This window comes from Chionomys nivalis, chromosome 1, assembly GCF_950005125.1.
Source record: "Chionomys nivalis chromosome 1, mChiNiv1.1, whole genome shotgun sequence".
Lineage (NCBI taxonomy): Eukaryota > Metazoa > Chordata > Mammalia > Rodentia > Cricetidae > Chionomys > Chionomys nivalis.
Genome location: NC_080086.1, coordinates 157,299,848 through 157,325,272, shown reverse-complemented (window position 1 = coordinate 157,325,272; position 25,425 = coordinate 157,299,848). Strand labels below are relative to the sequence as shown.

At 36.1% G+C, this 25,425-nt stretch overlaps 1 protein-coding gene across 1 annotated transcript in view; it reads left to right on the top strand.

Annotated features, from left to right (window-relative positions):
• Positions 1 to 25,425, top strand: part of Cntnap2 (contactin associated protein 2) — a 2,085,894-nt gene that overhangs the window by 790,574 nt on the left and 1,269,895 nt on the right. The window lies entirely within an intron of this gene.

Sequence of the window (25,425 nt, the reverse complement as noted above, 5' to 3'; positions counted from 1 at the left end):
GAAAACTATCAGATGGTTAATAAACAATAGCCAGGAACTGTGTTGAACCAGACTACATTGTCATTTTATCAAGTTATTTATACAAATACATTTAATAATTTATCATATAATATAAAAATAGCATAAGAAAATCATATTTTATTGGGTTTACTTTATTTTTATTTGTGTTTTCATGTGGCCTTGGAGACCAGAGGAAGGTATTGGAGGCTGGAGCTCAAGTTACAGGCAGTTGTGAGCCTCCTAATGTGGGTGCTGGGAATGAAACCCAAGCCATCTGCAGGAACAACATGTACTCTTAACCACTCAGCCAACTCCCATCTCTTGAAAATCATTTATTTTAAGCCTTTTCCACAAATTGAATAGAAATGACTGTTATATGTAATTAATCTAATGAAGCTAATGAAATTCAATAATTTGAGTGATAATGTAAATTTAACTTTCATAAATATTAGCTATCTTAAAATATTTGATGACATTTAGTTTCTCCTTTATAATTTAAGCACCTCGTGTACTACCTTCATCATGTTAACAATGGAGAGAACAGTGCTCATTCTCATTGTGGAAATTTCAGAAAATAGTTATTATCTTCAGTGGCTTTAGAGAAAATAGAGAATACTCTAATAAAATAAATGCACTCCTCTCCACATCATAAATTGAAAGAAAATAATTGCACATTCATTTTCCTGTTTCTTATTAAAAACTAATTAACCTGAAAAATGCCTATTAAATCCTTTAGTGGGTGGCAAGGTCAACCCAATATTACCCACTAAATCTAACACTTAATTTTAGGTAGCCTCACCTTCTAAAAAGGCGTGGTTATGGCGCCACTTAACTTTCTATTACCCATGTTTACTAGGTGTCCATCAGAAAAGAATTCTGAGCTTGTATTCTTATTAACAGTCAGGAAGAACTGTGACTTGCTACTTTGGCAAGAAGCTTCAGATGAACTGAAATAAGTCACTGAAAATGACAGGTCTTAAATCCTCTTTATTTCAGAGCTAGAGAGATGGCTCAGTGGTTAAGAGCACTTCCTGCTTTTGTGGATGATCTGGGTTGGTTTTCAAAACCTGGGTGATGGCTCACCACCATCTGCAAACCAGGTTACAGAGCATCCCCATGCCTGCTTCTGGTCTCTGAGGTCTCCTGCATGGACATGGGACATATAAACTCAGTCAGGCAAGCACATACATGTTAAATAAATAATTTTTCCATTGTTTCTAAAATACAGTGAAGACTACCCTAGAGCTTTTGGTTCTATTTTTAAGGAGTATGAACAGAGGAAAACTAGCATAGTACATACATTTTACTGATGATTCACTTGTTCAGTTGCATATATTCATGTTACAAAGCGCTTGGTTTCGTGAAGACTTCTTTCAAGTATCAGATCTAATTTAATAATGATTGTTCTCTCCTCTCATCTCCCTTTATTCCATCCTCCTCTCTCCCATCTTATTGGTTTTCTGCCTTCTCTAAATCTCCCCCTAAATTTGGACTTGGAATCTGTGGTTGTTTCCAGGCTCAAGTGATTGTAAGTATAGGAGAAAAAACATTTTTTAAAATTCATTGTAGGCTCATCAGCTTGACTCGTGGTAATTAGATTGATAATATATAAATTATAGAAAATAAGCAGAAATATGCTAATGCCTATATATGAATATGTATGCATCATACATATAGAATTCTGTTCTGGGTTAATTCAGAGGAGTGGTTAGTGTTAGTTAAGGTTATACTACTTTATAAAATGACCCCATTTTCTGTTAAACAACGACAATTCCCCAAACTAAACTTGGATTTCTAAATTAAAATAATTCATTTCGTCATATTCTTGACTTCCTACCCTCTTATATTCCAGAATTGATCGGACAGAAAAGATGTCTAATGATCACTCACTCTATTCTAATTTCAGCTCTCCTTACCAAGGGCAGCTCAGCACAAAGGAAACATTTTTAGTTTCTGTCACGCTCCCCCTTCTCTGACCTATAACAGCCGCACCTGATGTGGGCCTCCAGCTCTCTTCAGGCTTCTTTCCATTAAGCCCTGTGCTGTTGTAGAGCCTACTCTTCTCTCCAAGATTTTTCTTCTTTTCTACCTCATAGTCAGAACTGGCGTTTACCGACAATCTTAACAAAGAAAAATAATTCTGTGAGCAATTGACAAGATTAAAGGAAATAATTTCAGGTTTCTGAGGGCAGCAAATCCGGGAAAGGCAAATGTGTGGGCAAACTAATGATAGAGAAGGGCTGGTTATAGGATTTGTTTACAGTGACTCATCCTTAATGTCCCCTTGTGTCCAGTAATAAAGTTAATGTCTTCCTGGAACATTAATCAGAAGAGTGAGAGAGAGTAAGGGACATATCTTCACAAGGAGAAGTAGTATCCATTTACAGAGGACATAGGAGAGGGACTTTGTTTCATTAGTACTGAACTCCCAATAATTTTTAAGCCATAGTAAACTATTTGAGAAGAGACATTATTCTGGACTTTTTTATATCCAATGGCAAAAATTATTTAAATAGATTGTAAAAATTTATATTATAGCTCTAGACATATAATATATTAATATATAATGAATATATAATCATTAAATAATATATTAATATATAATTTATATTATATAATTGTATAGTATATATTACATATATTTAGCAGATTATATTTCACACACAAACACACACACACAATTAGTTTGAGATTACCAGAGTAAAGTGTCTGTCTTCTTCCGGAAAGATATTTTTGATAAAAAAAAAAAAGTTAAAACTAGGAATGCAGAGGAGCTCATTTGGAGTTTTCGAAGGAATATGATATATAATCAGAAGGAAAATGTTTGACATGATCACAGAAGAGTGATGATGTTTTTAAATAAGAAAATCTGTTGCTGTTTCCTCAGACTAGCTAAATAACTTACTGAATGAATCTATATCTATGTTTTTCCCATTTTCTTGTTAAATATTCTATATTTTAAATAAATATATTTTCCCCCAAAGAATACAAACCAGGATAGTCTAGGGTAAAGCGTCTCCTGATTTCTAAATGACAATTCTTACATACATGTTACTATCTTTATATGTGCTGATTTTCTAAAGCAGTTCTCAGCAATTCGTATTAGTTGTGTCTTTAAATTTTTGAGTATCTTTAACATTTATGCATACATAAAATGCATTGTCTATTTTCCACACATCTATTATTTGTGTTTCCTTGTTTCAAATACCTTTCCCACATTCATAACTTATTACTGCTATTTAACCCAATATAATAACCTGATGAATTTAACCAGGATTGTCTTTGTGATTGTGGGCTTGAAATCATCTATTCTATAAACAATACCTTACCATACTCCGTTTTACATTCCTTGGTATAAAAGTATATCAGTAATCACAGATATACTTACTAGACTGTTTAACAATAAATGTCATATTTAGACAAATAAAAAAGGATAATTTTATTTATTTAGCTCAAAGTATATGGCATAGCATGGGTAAAAAGATTTCTAGTATAATTCAATATCTACATATTCACTATTTAAGTTTTTACTCAACCTTGTTTTTAGTTTTTAAAGCCTAGTTCCCTTATTGACATCTCTCATTCAATTGTAACTGCCGATTGAATGGATTGAGCAGCTCTGTTTAATACCTAGTATTCAGTGCCCCTGTCATACTTGGGTGTAGGCGGGGTTAATCAGCAGTGAAAGGTTTTAAGCATTAGCAACAGAAAGCAAAATAGAAAAAGCCCTAAGTAATGTGCCTTTCTTTGTAACAGGTCCTTACATTTTCTGCATCATTTGCTGCAAGGGTTTAGTAATATGCAGGCTCACAGGCTTCCGTTGACTGTTCTAATTGAGATGCCTGACAAATTAATATGCAGTTTTACATTATTAATGCCAAATATACCTTTTCAAATCATTACTCAAAAACATCATATATGCGCATATTGTAGGGGTTGAAGAGATGGCTTAATGGTTAATAGCACTGTCTGCTCTTCCAAAGGACCTGAATTCCATTTTCAGTATTCATATGACCACTCATATGCTTGTGCAACTCTAGTTCCAGGGGACCTGAGAGTGTCTCCTGGCTTCCACAGGCACTATATTCATGTGGTACCCAGACATACATGACAACGAAACACATACGCCTCTAAGATAAAATATTTTAAAGTGCTTTGTAAACATTAAGGAATTAATTCGTTAAAACATTACAGTACATCTGTTAATTTCTTGTGATATGCTTGGCCAGTACATTTTGTTGTCTGTATATATCTACTATCTACAAAATTTAGAAATCAAAAATCAAAGCAATAGTTAATGTAGTTTAATTACTCTTATTGCAAGTATAAAAGAAATAGGGTTGCTTTGATATTTCAGGACACTGTCAGGACATTCTGTCCAACCTTGATAAATTGTGCCTAAAAGGATTGCTGGAAGAACTGAGGAAACATGAGGTTCTTGGGTCATTTCTCAGAATTTTACTTTAAATTATATTTTGTTCTCTCGCCTTCAGGTCCAGCAGGTAGTGGCTTCTTTAGTCTACACTGCCAATATTGATATCAACCAAAGGACTGACTCCTATTTCTAAAAATGATCAACTGGAATACAGCATGTACTCTGACATCAAAATTCATTTTCTTTAGATAGAAGTACCAGGGATAATATAATTACCCCAGTTGGCATGAGCTGAAGAGAGTTTCAATTATGTTTGTGTAATGAACTGGTTGGGATAATTCTTGAGTCCCTAATTTGTATCGCAAAAAAAGGGTTTAAATTATTGAATTGCCTTTGTATTAGCATATTCGCTTCCAATGCCCCTCTGGTTTTGAACCCTGAATTCTTTTGAGTTTAAAAAATTTGAAACAACCACAAGGACTGCAGATTGGCAGTCTTTAATACGCCTCATAAACCATCTCATTTCTACTTCTCCATTCCCAAACCTAAATTCTAACTCAAGCACAACATCCTTCTTCATGTATGGTTCCATATTAAAAGCTTATAGGGCTCACATTAGATCATGACTACTTTCTATGAAGGGATAATCACCCATTGCATCTTCAAAGGAACAATGAATGTGATAAGGAAACTCAGAGCATTCTGTGCTAGCTTTACTGAAAACATTAGAGTACTAACCTTATTTTCATTGTACCATGATCACATCCTCTGAACACCTTCCTGTGACATTTTCAAACTTTCTTGACACTTCAATGCTAACTTTAGCAAGCATGACTGTTCTCCTGGGGACAGGAAAACCAGTGAGCAATAACGTTTTTAAATCAACATAGGTGTTGTTGAAAGTAAAACACCGTTGTTCTGAATTCACTCCCCATGTGTTTATGAATTAACAGGCGTAGAAAACTCTGCAGCAGATAGGTTCAGTCTACAAGGCTGCTTCCTTTTGGATTGGAATCCTCCCATTACAGAGTAGGCTAAAGACGATCTGTGAAATAATAGACCTTAAAACCATACAATAAAGTCTGTAATTTAAATGATTACAAAGCTGTACTATTCCACTTTTTCCTCAGGGATTTTCAATTTTAATGGTTTGCCTCTGAAGGACTTACAGCAGATCTTTGAATAGGTGTTGATAGATGGTACCACTTAACAAAGTATTTTCTCTTGGATTTGCCAAAGTATCTAAGATTCAGATTTTCAAATTTGCAATTATAAAACCTGTCATATCTGGGAGGCATCTTTGAATAGGCCAGTAATTACTTTGAAAAAAAAATTCAGATGAATAAAATACATAGTGGCCTGAAACACTTCTGGTTATTTTGCCACGCAGGGTAGGATCTAAGTGACAACACCACAGAAAAGTTATAGTCTGTCCTCTAGAGGCAAGTGGCAAAGTTAGTTACCAAGGAGACTCCACATCAGGATGAGCTTGATGTTATGACATATGAAAGCCATATGTCTTGCAAAGGGGCAGGTTGGCGTGGAGTTGCTGATGCGAGAGCAAGAAGAGTCTCATTTGGGATTCAGATGAGACGCTGAGAAAGATCTTCTTTATGGGCAACAAGTTTATTAGCAGTGCCATAGACAGCTGAGCATATTCATGGAAGCAAAGTGCGTTCAATCCCCAGTGCAGTTCCATAGATAATGATGCACCCGGGGTTCTGATGAGTGTTCCGGTCCATGTGGCAGAGTGAGAGGCCCTTTCTTACAGATCTCAGAGGAAAATAAAGGACACATCAAGAGGCGAGGAAGGCTGTTTTTGATTCCTGGGAGGCAATAGTACAGGAAGGAACTCTGCTGTATGAATGTCCACTATGGGGGAAGCAAGGAGGATACACTTAGTTTAGATAGACGGTAAATGGTCTAGGTGGACCCATTAAACAGGTTGCAGCTACTCCCATGTCCCATGCAGCTGGAAAACTTGATATCGATGAACTTTTTGTGGAAGTGAAAATGGAACCTGTCTTTTTCCTTGAACCCCATCTATTGCTGGGTATATACCAGAAGAAAGCAGCTGCTGGAGGCAGAGTGGACTGGATTCAGAGAGATATTAATTAGTCCTCAAGATTCTAAAGACAACTTAGAGTGTACTTCATACTGCTTTAGCAATATAAACTATGAGCACACTTTCAAAACCAATTAAAGGACTTGAGTCCTCATTTCCAGCACTATAATTAAATTCGGATCAATGTACTTTAAAGCTGCTATCCTTCCTTTTGTCCTCTATTTCCACTTCTTACCACATCCCTCTGTCTTTCTCTTACCTCTATGCTTCTCTCCTCTCCTCTTCTCTTCATCCTCTTCACCCTCCCTTATTTTGTGTTACATTCCTCTATATTATCACATGCCAATGGACTGGAGAGCTCGATAGCTGTTGTCATTGCTTGAGACGTAATGTAAAGCATGTACTTTGTTGTAAAACACCATTTTAAAGTACATAGTTATGACATTTGTGTTCTAGTTACTGTAATTATTTTATTATACCTTTTCCTCTTTATGCTATAACTGCTTATTTTCTATGATAAAATATTGAAACTCTTATATAATTCATATGTTAAGAGCTTAAAATTACTTCATGTACAGTTTAGGTTTGAGACAAATTAAAATTTTTAGCATTCCTAATTCTATTTTATTTTAAAATATGACTGAAAATTTTCACTATATATTTTGTATATTTTTCATAGTTTATTATACCCTATGATAAGAGAACATTTTATACATACATACATGTATGTATATTTTGTACTTTCTGTGCAAAACCTCCTCAAATAACAATTTTGATAATGTTAAAGACAACAAGTTGCAAGAACTATCATTTTCTAAGAATTCTTTTTATTGTGTATATTCAGATGTAAATTCCAACATATTTTTAAAACCATCATTCTTTTATAAGTTAATAGAAGACACATATTAATTATCTGTTTAATCATTAGTATGTGAATCAGCAGGAAGCTAGAGATGACTTGAAAAATAAAAATGGAAAACTAAATGATGGCTCAGAGGGTAAGAGCACTGGGTGTTCATCCAGAGGACTTGTCTTCAGTTCCCAGGGTCCACATCCCATCTCATAACTGCCAGTAACACCAGATCAAGGGGGTCTGACATTTTTTTCTAGCCTCTGTGGGTGTTGCATGCAAACGAAACATGGTATGCAGTTATGCATGCAGACACGACAGTCATATACATAAAATAAAACTAAATACATATTTTTTAAATTATAAAGTAAAGATATGAGAGAATATTCTCTATCTCAGTGAAATAAGAAAGTTGTCATAGGCTTGCTAAGTGAGATACAAAACTGGTCAACATTCTGCAAGGCAGTAAATTTCACCATTTACAAATTTACAATTAAATTTTTCATTGTACTTAAAAATGTTTCAGTATGTTTTCATTCAAGAAAGCTACTTTAACTGAGTGTCCAAACCCAGTTTAAATGTACCTGTTCTCTGACAGCATCTTTTCTCCTTTGGGCGATATTCAATGGTATGGTTCTTTTAACACTCAATAGAGGAATGTTGAATGAGTATTAGGCAGATAAGTGAAGGCTCAAAACTGCCCTTTAGAAGTCTCTAGTGCCAGGTTTCTTGCTAACCCCATAATAGCCCCTTCAATCAAGAAATCTCTTTCATTGAGCTCCCTCTCTGTCGTTCCCCCATCTGGGCTGTCCTGTTTCCTCATGTTCTTCCTGCTTCCCTTCTCCCTTTGCCCTCCCTCTCCCCAATTTTCTCAGGAGTTCTTGCCTATTTCATCTTCTCAGGGGATCCATGTACGTCTCTCTTAGGGTTCTCCTTGTTACCTAGCTTCTCTGGGGTTGTGGACTATAGGCTGGTTATCCTTTGCTTTATGTCTAATATCTACTTAGGAGTGAATACATACTGTGTTTGTATTTCTGGTTCTTGGTTACCTCACTGAAGATGGTTTTTAAATTTCGTAGATATTTTTAAATTCTTATATAGAGTTGGGCGTGTGGCTCTGTCACTAAAGTGCCCCCAAAAGAAGCATGAGGGCCTTATTTAATCTCTGAAGTCCAGCTAAACTCTACATGTTGGGTGTGGTTTCTTTCTTTCTACTTGTTACCCAATAGGCAAGGGTCATGGGGAGACAAGTGGCTTTTTAAGTTTATAAGACAGCCAGTGTAGCCAATGTAATGACTTTCAAGATCACTGAGAGACCCTGTCTTAAAACATAGCAGGGCTAATAACTGAGGAATAATAACCAACATTGATCTCTGGCCTCCACATGCATGTGCATTTTACATTGCACATACATGCAGATGTGCACACCTATGCTAATAAGTTCATAAACACAGCACACAAACATACCACATGCAAAAACATAAATATAAATAAAATTACATGTACATATTTACATGAACTGTTTTTGAAGATTTACTCATCTATTTTAGAATATTCTTCTGTTATTCTGTAGATCTGACTGAAACAATATGAAACTGGAGTTCAAATAGATGTCCAATTAGGACATTCTAATAGCAATAGAATTGAAAAATAATGCCACTAAAACTCTCTGTCCTGAAATGACAGATGTGGGTAGGCTATACCAACTTTGTTGGAACACTGTTCATATTCCAGGACAAACTTGGCTGGGTTCCCCGCTAGATGGAGACACTGTTTATTTGAGTTGACCCACTTAAAGTTGTCATCTAGAGATGTTAGGAAGCCCATCTAACTGATACAGAATGTCACACCCTCACTGTATTGTCGTTTCCACGACACCAGAGTACTGTGTCATCAGCACAGTTTTTCCAAGCAAGGTTGTCACCACCACCTTGTGATGGTAGTCAGAGTTCCTTAAGTACAAGATATGATTATTAAAGAAGGTGATGCATACATTGATTTTATTTTTAATTTTTTCCAAAGTTTAACTGACTTGAGTATTTTAGAGCAAGACAACCATGACGGATATAAGATACACTAAAGCAATGATGTCCCTCGATAGGAATGTTATCTGAAGTCACTACTACTATGTCAACTATCTTGATTTATACATCTGAACATGTTACAGCTTACAATGAAGTGGGGTTCAGAAAAGTGTGTAGAAGCATCTTCAAATCATGATGCCCCTAAAACAAAAACACATTCTTCTTTCCACCTATGCCCATAATATAAAGCACTTTACAATTATAAATACATATATGTATATATGTGTACATATATATTCATACACACAGAGAAATCCATATATATATACATATATAGTTTACCTAATATATATGTATGTGCACACAGATATATACACATGTGTATTTATTTGCTGAGTTGACCTTATCAGATTTTATCTCTGCTTTCTTTTTATCACCCTCAATATTGCTTCTAGCACATGAAATCATGTTATTCTTTTGAGTAGCAAGTACCATAAAAATCTGACAACATTTTTTCTTTTATCAAACACATATTATGTTTCAGCACATAGAGGAAAAAACTCTTGAGTAGCAAGTACCATAAAAATCTGACAACATTTTTTCTTTTATCAAACACATATTATGTTTCAGCACATAGAGGAAAAAACTCTCCAGTATACCACAGAGGGCACTTAATATAGATTTATAAGTGAATATATGTAGTTGTGCACCTGTGTTTCCTCATTTTTAATTGAAATTCATAAACCTCTCTTTATAGGAAGATTCTATAGCCTCCTAACTTTTGGAGCTTCTCTGGAGGTCATATCTAGATTGGGTAATACTTTTTCTTCCCTGCAGTTTTTTTGACTAGAACGGTAGTACAGACTCCACATTTCACTACAGAGAGAAAAAGCTTCAAGTTCCACTTTAAGAGCTCAGTGAGCCTTTGCCTGCCAGACAAGAGATACAATGACCTCTAGCTGTATCCTCGGCTTCCACAAGACTACCCTTCCAGAGCAACACATTAAGACAGTGGTCTTCCCACCTCTACAGGAAATTACTCAGAAATAATCACATGAAGTATACTCACATTTTTGTGGCAAAAATTCCCCAACAATCTGAAATTTTGCTGTTTATAAGTGTTTAGGTCTACAATTCATGTATATACATAATGAATATTTATATTAATCTGTATGTCAAAAATATCTTCAGTGGTTTATTTTGTTGATCCATTTCTTTATACTTATTCATTATATTTTGGGATATCATGAATACAATGTATATGTTTACCTTATCAACCATCACTTTTTACCTCCAATTCCTCTTTAGTCCGCTTCAGACCCTATCCTTCTATCTTCTACTTTAAAAATATGACTCACTGAGTCTGATTAATAATGTCTTTATATTCATGGTGTAAGGGTTTTAATTAAGAAAAGACATGGTAGGGCTGGAGATTAGTCTGTGGGAGAGCATAAGCTTCACTATTTCAAAGCCCTGGGGCAGAGCATAAAGGCCTGATTAGATTTCCACACTGGAAAGGAAAATACAATCACACAATAAACTTATTGTTCTATTAAGAACCAAGCATTTATATATATTATATCATTACTTTCTATTTCTTCTTACATTGAAAAACTGTTCAAGGGATGAACTGCAAGAACATTCATTTTCTCAGGAAAGTACATTATCATTTCATATTCATCAGATATCACAGTGATGGTCACTTTTCACGTCACTACACTATTCTTTCCCTCTTTATAATACAGTGTAAAAAACTGTTAACCTTTGAAATTTAGTTATTCATGCCATATATTCAGATTACAGAGATAGTTTAAGGAAATGCATTACATGCCTGGCTTCTGTGGTTCAAAATACTGCCTTCCTCATTATTTGATTAACACTGGCTTATTAAAGTAAGACTTTCGGGTTCTTAGTATAACATTCAACTTTAGTGCACCACCACCCACTGCAGAGGGAGTGTTAGATTTTATACATGTTTTGCCTCATTACTTATGCCAGAATTTGATAAGAAATTTTACCTCATAGGAAAAGTGTGTATTATGTAGATTTCAGTAGTACAGTATTATAAGAAACTATGTATGATACTTAACATTTCATATTTTTCATTAAAATTTTAGTTTTAATTAATTATATATCAGTCTGACTTTTCAAAAAATACCGTGGAGGGCTTCTATGCCTCCTTAAATCTAGTTACCCCAATGGCATCTTATAAAACTGGAATGCACCATCACATCCAGGATGTCCATCCTGATTGGTAAAGATACACAGTGTGTTCATAATCAAAAAGAACCTACGTGTGGTTGCACAGATACATCTGTTTCCCTTTCATCCCTTCTCCTCCTAAACCGTTAGCAACCAGATGTAACCATGAGGATGAACATCTGTTCCTTCCCAGGTCTGCTTAACTAAGGGCCGTTAATCTCATGCTTGGCATATTACATAATCTTTATGACTTCTAGGTGTCTATACTTTCTTTTATCTTCTTTTCTGTGCCTAATATTACACTTACTTTCCAATATCCAAACCTGTGAAAGTCACAAACTATATGCCGTAGCATCATTTTCTTACCAGCTGTCTTCAATCTGCAGTCATCAGTAGAGACACAAATGAGTCCTCATGGTACCAATATATTGGTTTTAAAATTGAAGTTAATTTTTAGAAAAATGATCACTTTTACATATTCTTTTCCTCCATTATACAAAATGCATGACTTCCTAGGGTGTGCATAATATCTACGGGACTTAGTTGGAGGTAAGCTGCTACCTTGCTCTTCTCTTCATTTTCCAAATATTATATTATATTATATTATATCCTGTTACCTATTTCAATTTATGTGGGAATTCCTTGTCTTATTCCTAACAGCCATAGCCTTTAGACATAATTTATATCTTCCTTTTGTACCAAATATAACACAGGTTCCAATATCCAAACCAGTAAAAGTCACAAACTCTATGTACTGGATAGATTTTTGTCAACTTAACACATAGCTAGAGCCATGTAAAAAGAGAAAACCTCAATTGAGAAAAGTCTTCCATAAGATTGAGCTGTAGGCAACTCTGTGGGGGCATATTCTTGATTAATGATTGACATAGGTGGGCTAAGCCCACTGTAGATTACTCAACCCCTGGGCATATAGTTTTCTATGGCATAAAAAGGCAAGCTGAGCAGAACACAAGGAGGAAGCTGTAGTAAGCAGTGTTCCTCTAAGGTCTCTGCTTCAGTTCCTGCCTCCAGGTTCTTGTCTTCTGGTTGCTGTCTTCAGTTCTTACCCTGTTTCCTTTGGATGATAGAATAAAAACTATTTTGAAACAACTGCTTTTTTATCCAAGTCGTTTCTGGTCATTCTGTTTATATCACAATGATAGAAACATTCTCTATGGCACTAGATCACAAGATGAGAAAAAAAAAAACAATGCACACACCAGTAGGATTAAAATTCATAAGTAAAAGCAAAACTGCATTTCTTTTAGTACAACTATCAATTTGTAACATTAACTTTTATATTGAAAAAATAACTTTCAAGTGATACATTTTCCATATCACAATTGTAGTAGTGTTAATAGTTATGATAAGCAATGAGTGACAAAACTTATACAGACCAGTCAAACAAAATGATATTCAAATAAAAATTAGTTAAATTGAAATGGAAATGGTGGGGCACACTTGTTAGACCTGAGACTGCAGGAGTGCTATCAAGATTTCCAGGTCAGCTTCTGCTACAAAACAACATATTAACTAATAATAATAATAATAATAATAATAATCACAATTTTAAATTGACATTATCTCTGTGGTTTAGTTAACAGCACTGTGCCATCTCAGTTTCCTGGCTTTACAGTTGTACCTTAATTGATTAGTATTAGAAGTTGCAAGGAGCCATATGGGATCTCTCTGTATTATTTGTGTGACTGCTTTGTGATCTAAAGTCATTTTAAATTATGGAGGTAAAGGATCAAACATACAGATTTCCAATTGACTTAAAATCTCTACTTTTCTATCTGCATGTGTGTGAACACATGTCATGTAAATAGCTAAGGTGACTCAATATAAATGTTCATTTGATTGATTATTCTGGGCTGGAAACTATAATTTATTTACACTGCTTGGGAATTCTTGATGAATAAAATAATTCAAGATAGAATTCTAAGCTTTAAAAAAAGCATTGAGCAGAAAGAAATAGTTTAATAATATTAATATCTAATATCCACTTATGAGTGTATACACACCATGTTTGTCTATCTGGGTCTGAGTTCCCTCACTCAGACTGGATTTTTCTGGTTCAATCCATTTGTTTGCATATTCAAGATGTCATTGTTTTTTTTTTTTTTTTTTTTTTTTTTTTTTTTTTTTTTTTTTTTTTTTTACCACTGAGTAGTACTCCATTGTGTAAATGTACCACATTTTTTTTTATCCATCCTTCAGTTGAGGGGCATCTAGGTTGTTTCCACGTTCTGGTTATTATGAATAATGCTGCTATGAACACAGTTAAGCAAATGTCCTTGTGGTATGAACCAGCATACTGATTTCCAAAGTGGTTGTACAAGTTTGCATTCCCACCAGCAATAGAAGAGAATTCCCTTGCTCCACATCCTCTCCAGCATAACTATCCTTGGTGTTTTTTATCTTAGCCATTCTGACAGGTGTAAGATGGTAAAGTAGAGGATAACCAGCTTATACTCCACTATCCCAGAAAAGCCAGGTAACAAGGAGAACCCTAAGAGAGACATACATGGATCCCCCTGGAAAGAAGAAATAGACAAGACCTCCTGAGAAAACTGGGAGACAGGGAGGAGGGAGAATGGAAGGGGAGGGGGAGGAGTGAAGGGGAGGAAGGAAGAGAATATGAGGGAATGGGATGCTCAAGAAGAGAGGAGGACAGTGAGGGAGAGAAAGAAGAGAGATGTCTTGATTGAGAGAGCCATTAAAGGCCTATCAAGAAACACAGCACTAGGGAAATTACAGGAATCCTCAAAAATGACCCCAGCTAAGACTCTAAGCAACAATGGAGAGGATGCTTTGATGGAGGAAGGTCATTGGTTAATTAATAAAGAAACTGCTTGGCCCTCATAGGTTAGAACATAGGTGGGTGGAGTAAACAGAACAGAATGCTGGGAGGAAGAGTAAGTGAGCTTAGATGCCATGCCTCCCCTCTCCATGGCAGACGCAATGAAGCAAGCCACCAGGTCAGACATGCTGAATCTTTCCCGGTAAGACTGGTGCTACACAGATTATTAGAGATGGGTTGATCGGCATATGAGAATTAGCCAGTAAGGGCTAGAGCCAATGGGCCAAGCAGTGTTTAAAAGAATACAGTTTGTGTGTTGTTATTTCAGGGTATAAGCTAGCCAAGCAGCTGGGAGCTGGGTGGCAGGAACGCAGTCCACAGCCCCCACAACAATGCTTAAATTGGCCTTCCACTGTAATCAGACTGATGATTACCTTAATTGTCATCATAGAAACTTCAACCAGCAACTGATAGAAACAGATACAGAGATCTACAGCTAAACTCTAGTATTGGAACTGTTTGGAGTCCTGGCCTCCAGGTGCTTTTCCCCACTAGTGACCTTTTCTTGCCCTTTTGATTTGAGCTTCTGAGAGCTGTGTCAAAGTTGTTTACCGACCCTGCTTCCTGAGCACACATTGCCCTGGCCTTGACCAAGCATCAGGCAATAAGTTCTTCACCTGTTGATCCACCTGGCTGGGTTAGATATAAACACCTGTTGGCCCACCGGGCTTTGTTAGGTATAAAACCTGCGTGGTGCTGTTCAATAAAGGGCTTCTTTTACCAGCAGCTTGAGAGGTGTGCATGCATATTCAATTCTGACATCCTTCGCTCGGTTTCGGTTCCAGGCTGTGCAGGTACGGCACCCTAGGCTGAGCTATCTGATTGAGATCAACCCAAGAGAGAGGGACAGAGAGAGAGAGAGAGAGAGAGAGAGAGAGAGAGAGAGAGAGAGAGAGAGAGAGAGAGAGAGAGGGGATCAATAATGTGAGCAAAGGGGTCAAGATCATGATGGTCATATCCACAGAAACAGCTGACCTGAATTTATGAGAGCTCACTGACTCTGGACTGACAGCAGGCAAACCTGCATAGGGCCAAATTAAACCCACTGAATGAGGGGGACTGTGAGGCTTGGAGCAGTCTGTGCGGCCACTGGTAGTGGGACCACGATTTACCCCTTATGCTTGAACTGGCATCTAGGAGCACATCCTTTTAGGAAGGATACCTTGCTCAGCCAAGATATAGGTGAGAGGGCCTTGGTCTTGTGTAGTCGGAGACTGCCTGTTCGTTTCTTGGCTGCTCAACTGGAAATAATAACACAGAAATTATATTAATTGCAATACTGTTTGGTCAATAACTTAAGTATATTTCTAGCTAACACTTATATCTCAAATTAACACATTTCTGCTATTTTATATTTTACCACAAGGTAAATTATAAAAGGAGTTGCTAGGCATGGTGGCATACATGCGTTTAATTCCAGCACTCAGGAGGCAGAGGCGGGCAGATCTCAAGGAGTTTATGGCCAAACTGGTCTACAAAATGAGTTCCAATTACACAGTGAAACTTTGTCACAATTTAAACACACACACACACACACACACACACACATATAATAAAAGATTTATAAAAAGTCTTGTAATTACATTTTTATAATACATGAAATAGTTTCTTGATATTTATAGTAACATTTAAATATGAAGATCAATACATAATTTTAGATAAGATTTGTGTTATTGTTGTGCTGTCTTTCTGTTAAAGGTTTTATTTGGTTTTCTTTTTCTCTTCTCCCAGAAAGATGCCAGGATAAGTACTTTCCCCTTGTGTACTTCCATGGGAAAGTTTCCAAAACCAAGCAAAATAAAATAGATGTTAATAAAGTCATTTTGTTTACAGAGTCATTCAATAGCTATTAAAACTTGGTTGTTTTCATTGTCAGTTATTCAAAAAGTCTGATTCCAAACTCTCTGATTTTTTTTCTTACAGAATATTTCTATGTGCTTGATTAACAAAATACATTGCTTGTTAGCTTTATCTCAGTACTAAGCACCAACAGTAGTATTAAATATGTACATCACCTATTCTGTCTGCTTGTTCCTGAAACTTTATACATAAAAGCAACACAGGATAATGGTGAAGAACATTTTGGCCCATCTCTAACTCAGAGGACTGACATGTCTGCAATCTGCAACATACTTTTTCATCTTTCCAGTTTCCTGCTTAGATGAGCAAATTGTGCTCCAAAGTTAAAGTGATGGTCATCTAGTTGTAGTTTTAAATTATTCAATTCAAAAAGAAAATAAAAATTTCATATGCATAGGAGAGCATGGGGATAGCTGTACAAATATCAAACACATTGCCAAAGAGATGCTTAATCTTCTCTTATTCAAAAAAGAAAGTATTAAAGGTATTAATAAAATATAAAAACTTTGTCAATTAGGAGCTGCAATTCTCTATTAATTTCAGGTCTAACTCAAACTAACATGGGTTTCTCTGTAGGACACCAATAAAACAAATATATTTGTTCAGCTAAGTCAATTTTGTTAATTTGTTAAGAAGAATCTGTTAAGTGAATCATTTAGCATCCTATAAAAAAAACAAAGGGTGATAATTGTGCAAATTATTCTTTCCAACTTATTGAGTCGGCAACATGTAAACAAAGGCAAATATCTATACTTTTGGTAAAGTAATTAAGTTCATGCATATTGAGATTTTAATTTAGAAGGATTTCTCTTGTAGTATGCGCACTGGTTGGAGGAAGAAAGAGCTATAGAGGGTGAGGATCAGAGCACTGTAAGAGGAGAAAGTGGATTTGACCAAATGCAGTGGCCTCTGAAATATTGTTATTGGAGAGGAAGTGACTGAGACAGAAGAGGGCACTGAAGGAGCAGAAGACCCCTATGTAGGATGCTAGGAAGATGGAAATGTTAAGAGACATGGAAAGCATATAGGAAGAGGGACACACTTTGGAGATCTACAGACAGAAGTTCTTTTTGCAAATGCTTTTTGTCTATCAGTTGGGAACGCCTCCTGATATCTGCTAGATATCTGCTAGAAAGATATCTGCTAGAAAGCTGAATATGCTGCCTCACTTTGCAAACATCAACTTAGGGCTACGGGAATTGATCCCCAATATTTGCCTTAAAGTGATAGATTCTTGACAGTGATTGAGAGGATCAAGAAGACCAGAGAGCATGGACCACGCTATCCTTGTCCTAGAATCTAAATGATGTCACAACCCTAAGGATGAAGAATATCAAGTTTTCCGGAGTCACATGCCCTTGGAATTTACAAAGGGGATTTGAGTTTTAAATTATTAGTACTGGCAATTAACGATAGGAGAAAAAGTTGATGCCTGGTGTGACCTATAATGTTAGGGATCTGTATATGAAGTTGTTTGGAAGTTTAAAATAAACTACGTATTGTAATTTTATGCACTGAAAAGAGTTAAAGAAATTTAGTGGGGTTCTCTAGATTTACTTTAAAATGAACAATAGTTTATTTTTCTTCCACTAAAAATTTTGAGGCAAAGAGAATTTTTTAAGGGAAGAAAATGCATGAGAATAGGGACAATGAGAAGCCAGGAGGGTAGAGGGTGTGGGAAGGTGAAAGACAGTGCATGGAGGGAGCACTACTTAAGGAGATATTGAAGACAGCAGGAAGGAGCAAGTTGTAAATGGCTCACTGTACTTATCAACTTCTCAGTTGACACGCATATGGTATGCTTCTGGAGTGATCAACATTGAAGATTATAGATAAGGCTGTATGCACCCTCTTATGTAAATTAGATTCTAATATTTACATGACTGGTGGGATGGCTTGCTGATTTTGTTTATGGAGTTTCCAAACTGTTTGCCATGTTGACTACAACTTTTTACATTTTAAACATCAGTGCACAAGGAATCAACTGAAAATTGTTTTCATAGTTCTTGGATTTTGTATTTTCAGTTGTTGAACTTTAGAAACCTTAATTCCAGAGCTATAGTTATTTTAATTTGAATTTACCTTATGACCAATGATGCTTAAAACACTAGCTAGATTTGCTGTAATTAAACTCAGAAAAGTAAACTGAGATGAAAACTTTAGGAAACCTGAGCCACAAGAAAATTAAGAGAATTCGAGATTGTTAAATTTCCAACTGAGTATATTCTGAGAACTTCAGGGAATGAAATTAAAAGGGGGTAATTAAAATGATTTCATTTTTCAAAGCGGACAGAAAATAGTGTGACCAGTGCTAACCCATGAGCACATTTAAGCTGTTGAATAGTGATAATAGTGATGTGTCAGAGTTCAAACGAGGAGGTCAAGAAGGTGATTAAATAGGGAATAGTTATACCTAAGAAAATTCAGAAAAACTGTGACTGTATTCTCTCCACTAATTTGTTTTCTCTGTCAAAAGCAAAGTAAGAAGCAGAAGATGGGGCTCAGCCTTTAAGAGCACTGACTGCTTTTGTAGAGGCCCCAGGTTCAGTTTCCAGCACTTACATGGTGACTAACAATGTTTATAGGTAGAGTCCTAAGGTATCCTACATGGGCATGGCACAGAAGTGGTGCACAGACACATACATGCAGGCCAAACACTCGTGCATGCAAAAGCATATTTTTAAATGAAAGTGTAAGCCATTAAGGTAAGGTTTATGCTGAAAAAAATTAAGATTAGCCTAAGCCAGATTTCCAAAAATATTTTCAGCCAAATGTAGTAGAGAACTAACACTAATAAAAATGGAAGAAGATAACTTATAAGTCACATTGGAGAATTTCCTTTCATACCCCCATAAAATGATATTCAAATATGTGATGAAGAATTAAATTCTGAAAACCCAGGAAATATTATTTTTGCTTTACTAGCTATCTTTAAAACCATTACTGGTATTTTACCCTGTCTCCAAAAAAAATTCCAAAATTAAAACCATTACTGAATATTAATTATGTAATTAAAAGTAAAAATAATGAATGATATGTTCATAACAAATGAAACATATATTAATTTGAGAAAGAGTAAAGTCATTATAATTATTCAAGTCAGTCAATACATTTTGCATTATAAATACCTATATTTCATACCATAAAGGTATTTCATAGCATAAAAGTATTTTGAGAATAAAAAAAATTAAAAATAGCAATTTACTTAGTTATTATGAATTCTACGCTAAACATTTGACCTCTTACCAGCTTGCATGCTCCTGAGAATGGTCAGTTACCAATAAACAAAAGGATTTATTACAGAGACAAGTATGTTCTCATGTTCATGGCATTAACACTTATCATAAACTCAAGAAAAGCTACCTTTACAAAGTGTACCCTGAAGACACGATCCATCCATTCCATTAGATGATTAAGACCAGTTTCAGTTGAAAAGTGAACCAAGTGCCAGGTCAGTACATCCACAAGACAGTCAGATGGGAGCAGAAGTTCTGCATTGATGATTTTAGTTAAAAGGTAAAACTGTTGTTACTGAATTAAGGTTTGGCCTATTCCATTGGGGCTTCATTGAGGGAAACTCAGAGAAACTCCCTGTGCAATTGTCTGCTATCTTTTTTTTACCAGTGTTATTGAACACTGTTCCCAGTGCAGAATCATTTCTTTTGCCTGAGACTTCGAGAAATTTCGCCTTGGGCTTAGTACCAAAAGGGTTAGCCTTTAAGAAACTGGTTGGATTTTATGTTAAAAGATAAGCTGAATCCTCTGACTGACTTTATGAATTTGCAATAGAAGGAATCACATTTTACACCAGAGAGAAAAGAATGGGTGTTAAAGCTACACACACACATACACACACACACACACACACACACACACACGCTTGCATTCTCATATACACCTTTAGTTGTTTGTCTTAATATATTTCTGCTTGAATTAGCATATAGATAACTTCTTTAACCAAGTATTATATAAATAATTTAATTCAACACTCTGAAGTTCTCTTTCTAATATCGTCCTTGATCAGGTTCCACTTTTCCTATATATTGATGTGGTATTTTTGTCACTTTTCAACTCAGAAATAACTTAATGACTTCTGACTTCACCACAGATCAACTAGCAGTTTTTAAACTCACTTTTTTCATGCTTGACACAGCTTTATGTACTTTGTAAAATATCCAAATTTTCTTTCAGATGTCCAATAAAATATTTTTCAGCAAAATAACTAAAGCATCAATATACAAACTGCACAGGGAAATATTACAGATACCACTCTGGATGTAAGAAACCAGGGCTAAGCCTTAGGTTCAAGGAAAGGCAAAGTTAATCATTTAGTAAGATAATTTTAAAGTGCTTGCATAATGCTGAGAGAATTAAAAGGAAGAGATGTGTTCAACCAAGACAAGACTTGTAGTTAAAAGTGCTGCCTCTCGGAGGCTGGTAGAACTTTGTGACCTCTGTCTCGCAGTTGCATTGGTTTAAGAACCAAATGCGTGTTTTCAGCAAATCTCAAGTGACTGTCCAAAGTGAACTTGCTAGATTTGATGGATGAGAGAGTTAACTTTTGTTTTACTGCTAGTGTGTCTCCTTTGAATTCTGCATGATCATTTCCGTTTCTCCCACAGTCCTGTGATTTCTGGCTATTTTGCATAATTATAATGACAACCTCATAACTCTGGGAAATTTTTATTCATTACCCTAGTGTCTTCTTGAATCAGACTAGCATGATCTATTTTTTCTTGTAGGATATTATCAAGCATCTGGCTTATTAAATATAACTAGAGAATAGAAATAACAAAAATGTATATGTAAATGGCTAGAATTTGGGACGTGCAGGTTATTGTTTGTTCACAATATGAAAAAGTAACTAGGTAGCTGTTGACCACGGACCTCTGTACTTGAGGGATCCAATGCAGAGGATCTGAAAAGGAATACTCTAGAATAATTTTTTGAGATGGAGAAAGGACGGATATGGGAGCAGAGAAGGAGATACCTTAATTGAGGGAACCATTTGGGGGTTGGCAAGAGGCTTGGCTCTGGAAGGGATCCCAGGTGTCCACGGGGATGACCCCAGCTAGGACCCTGAGCAGTGGAGGAGAGGGTGCCTGAACTGGCTTTGTCCTGTAGTCAGACTGATAACTGTCTTGAATATCACCAAAGAACCTTCGTCTAGCGACGGATGGAGATAGAGACAGAGACCCACATCGGAGCACTGGACTGAGCTCCCAAGGTCCAGTTGAAGAAAGGAAGGAGGGAGAATATGAGCAAAGAAGTCAGGATCACAAGGGGTTGGTCCATTCACTAAGACCCTGTACCTGAGCTAATGGGAGCTCACCAAATCCAATTGGACTGGGATTGAACAAGCATGGGATCAAATTGGACCCTCTGAATGTGGCTGGCAATTGGGGAAGACTGAGAAGCCAATGATAATGACACTGGGATTTGTCTCTACTACATGTACTGGCTTTTTGGGATTCTATTCTATTTGGATGCAACACCTTCCTAAGCCTGGATGGAGGGGGGAGGGCCTTGGACTTCCCATAGGGCAGGGTACCTTGCCCACTCTTAGGACTGGAGGGAGGAGGGGAGGGGAAAGAGGGAGGGGAAGGAAAGTGGGAGGAGGGGAGGGGAAGGAGGGAAGGGGAGGGAAGTGGGAGGAGGGGAGGAAGTAGAAATTTTGATTGGTATTATTTATAAAGTAATAAAAATATTAAAAAAAAGAATTCCATGAGGTGCACCTAGTATAGCTGGCATTTGAGAAGTGTGGTCAGGGAATATACCTAGAGTCAGATAGTACTGTAAGGATGTGTGTGACCTGCTTGATAAAAACAATGAATAGAGAGAGATTCCATGGTAAAATGTCAGTAAGAGCGGATAAGAGGATACAACACACAAAGAATGTCATCCTATATGGCTGCCTCAGCAAGGAATAACCTGGGAATTCATAGTGATGCTGCAAAATCACAAATCCATTCTTAGATTCTGCCATAATTGATAGAATGGGGAAAATAATACCACAGATAAATAAAATTACAGGGAAAATGATCATAGTGGTCATGATTTACAGTATCACCATAAAGAATGACACTGTCTCTCTGAAGTAGAGTTGCTTCTGACTGGAACACAGTTGCTCACTTTAGGAAGCACACGAGTTTGGTGCTATCGCTTCTCCTCCTGTAATCTGTTAAATTAACTGCTCTCAGTAACACTAAGTGGTCTATCCATGTCAATTTGCACAAAGACTATGAGTTTTAGGCTCAATTTTAATTAAGAAAAATCTTCAAGATACAATGTCTCATTAGTTTGTATGGTGTTCTCTGTAAGGTCCTGAAAAAAAATTATTTTTATGGAAGTTTTAACGAGAACTGAATATACTTATTCTATTCATACAATGTGTTATGAGTCACACCTTAACCCCATGGCAGTGCGTGTGAGGGAAATATTAGTTCACACCCCCCCACGCAGAGAGCCCAGTTCTAAATCTGCAGTCTGATGAATTACATGCTTCAACAGTTTGAAACTCCTTCGCTAAAGTTTACTGACTTTTAAATGCCAAGTAGTGACAAGGTCTTCTGTTGAGGGCTGGTGTTTGGATCCTGCCTGAACCTAGCACAGGCTTTAATGAGTTTATAGTCTCTTAGAAGGCTGAAGGCGTAACTCATTGCCATAGCACTTGGAAAGCACACACCCAGCCCCAGCTTGTTTTTAACACCACCCCAAAAAGGGAGAAATGAAGTCATCTAGAGAGAGAAGCTGCTAAAATATAGTCACCACATCAGTTAACAGTTGTCTGCTCCTAATTTTTACTGTTTGCAAGACAAGCAAGAACAGGAATTGCATTCCATTTGCGCTGCTAAAGCACAGAGAACATGCAACAGAGAAGTGCAGGGAAAACTGAACCCAGAACACATATTAAGTAGTACTTTATAGAAGTGCTCGCTTCCCATCCGGATCATCTGAATTACTGTGTAAGCCATAGAAATAATTCGTGTAATGGAATTTTTAAAATTTTTATAACACCTCAAATCTATTGATTGTTTTAATGATGATCTTGTAAGAGACTCATAGTGCATCTGAAAAATTATCTTTTCTCCATGTTTACAGTTTACAGGGTTGTCAGTCAAAAAGTAACAGCAAAATTAAGTACTTATTATATTTATAGTTATAGATTATAAATTACTGTGAGTTACATTACTGCTGTGTTAACCAAAATAATGATAGTGAAAAGATCCTACACTGAGAAAAGTTAAAAATCACAGTTGACAGAAGAAAAACAAAAGCAGCAACCAAAGCCAACAGGTTGCTGTAAATTGATTTTGGTATTTCAGTCTTTAGCGATAAATTCGGCTGGTGTTTTTAAGCCTCTTAAAAGCTCTTATTATTATATAGTATCTATTCAAATGAAGGTTCAATTTTGAGAGGCATAATTTTACAGGTTAAAGCTTCAAGTATCATTTCAATATTGAATTTTTGAAGCAGACTTCCAAATCTTAATGCTTTTTGTAAAAATCAGTCTTTGTCTTATTTCTTCCTTTTTCACTGTTATAAGAAAAATTGCAACTAGAGAAAGAATGAAATTGTGAGACAGAGATACTCTTGAAGCCAATGGCACTTTCATCACGAAGTGGTACGAGCTTTGATGGGCAGTCTATATTTTAGTCAACAGTGCCATTCGGTTTTAAATTGCTTATATCAAAACCATGGAGCAGTCGGGCAGTGGTGGTGCACGCCTTTAATCCCAGCACTTGGGAGGCAGAGGCAGGGAGATCTTTGTGAGTTCGAGACCAGCCTGGTCTACAAGAGCTAGTTCCAGGACAGGCTCCAAAACCACAGAGAAACACTGTCTCGAAAAAAACAAAAAACAAAAAACAAAAAACAAAACAACAACAACAAAAAAACATGGAGGTGATATTGCTGCTAATGGTTACAATAGAAACATGTTTGCTAAAATATAAGTCAACAAAGAAAATATTAATCATATCTAAAGTTTGTGGAAACAAGAATGAAAGATAAAATGCACCAATTGTGTAACGGCAGTGTCGGTGACACACTCTCAATAGCACTTTCAATTTCTTATTAAGTATTTATTAATAAAATAAGATGCATTGTGCTGAAGTGGAAATGTGTGTATTTCTATATGAAAATGTAATTTTCAAGTAAAGGAAATAAACAAAAAGGCTTGTGGCTTAGCCCTCATTTCCCTTGTCTAGGCATCAAACATCCAGTCATCGCTCTTCACTTCCGCAAGTCCAAGTGTTGACTAGAGAAAATAGAATCCTTAGAAAAATTAGTTTTCTGTAGGGGACAAGCATTATGGGATGTATAAAATCTTTAAATAATAACGTATTATATAAATATTGGGTTATTTTGTCAAATTCTTGGCTGTACTTCTCTCTGCTTTCTATATTTTTAAAATACTACTTTATTGAGACATATTTACCACTTTGGATGAGTGACAATATGAATGGAAACGCCTGCCTACCCCTCTCTGAGATATTTTAAGTTTCAGATTTCTGTTTCTGCAAACATATGTGTCTTTGTGCTTTTTCTTTATCTTCTTTGTTTCTCTTAGTCTGTATTGTTCTGCTCTGATTTGTTTTTATTTTATTTTATTATTTGGTTAGATACCTGTTTGTTTTTTTAAAGGGAGAGAGGAAGAAAGGGTGTGGATTGTGTTGTGTGAGGAGCTGAGGAGATGAAAGAAGTTGTGGGAAGAGTAATCATAATGTGTTATATGAAAAACAATCTCTTTTCAATAAGTAGAGGAAAGAAAAATCAAAGCCAATTAGGATAATGTCTTAAATCTCAAAGCATGCTTGGATTTGAAAAGAAGTGCTGAGTGTTATACTCTAGTGAATCCTGGAGAAAACATATTGATTAACATTTCTTCATAATTAATGAATGCACCTTTAGGAAACTCTACACTACCATTTGTTGAGCTGGATACTCTATACTTCTCAAACTTTGCAGTAGCTTTTGCTTGATGGTTAACTCTCAAATGCAGTATGTGTAGACCTTCAATCTTCATAGTTTCAGATGCCTTTGTGTTGGTCAATATCCTTCCAATTGCTTGACAAAGAAACCAAGGATAGATGAATAACCAAACCACCCAATGGTTGCCTTCAGGAGGTTCTGGGTTTCCCAAATGTTAGGCTGTCACTACAGATGCACCTGCTTTAGCTGTCCTTG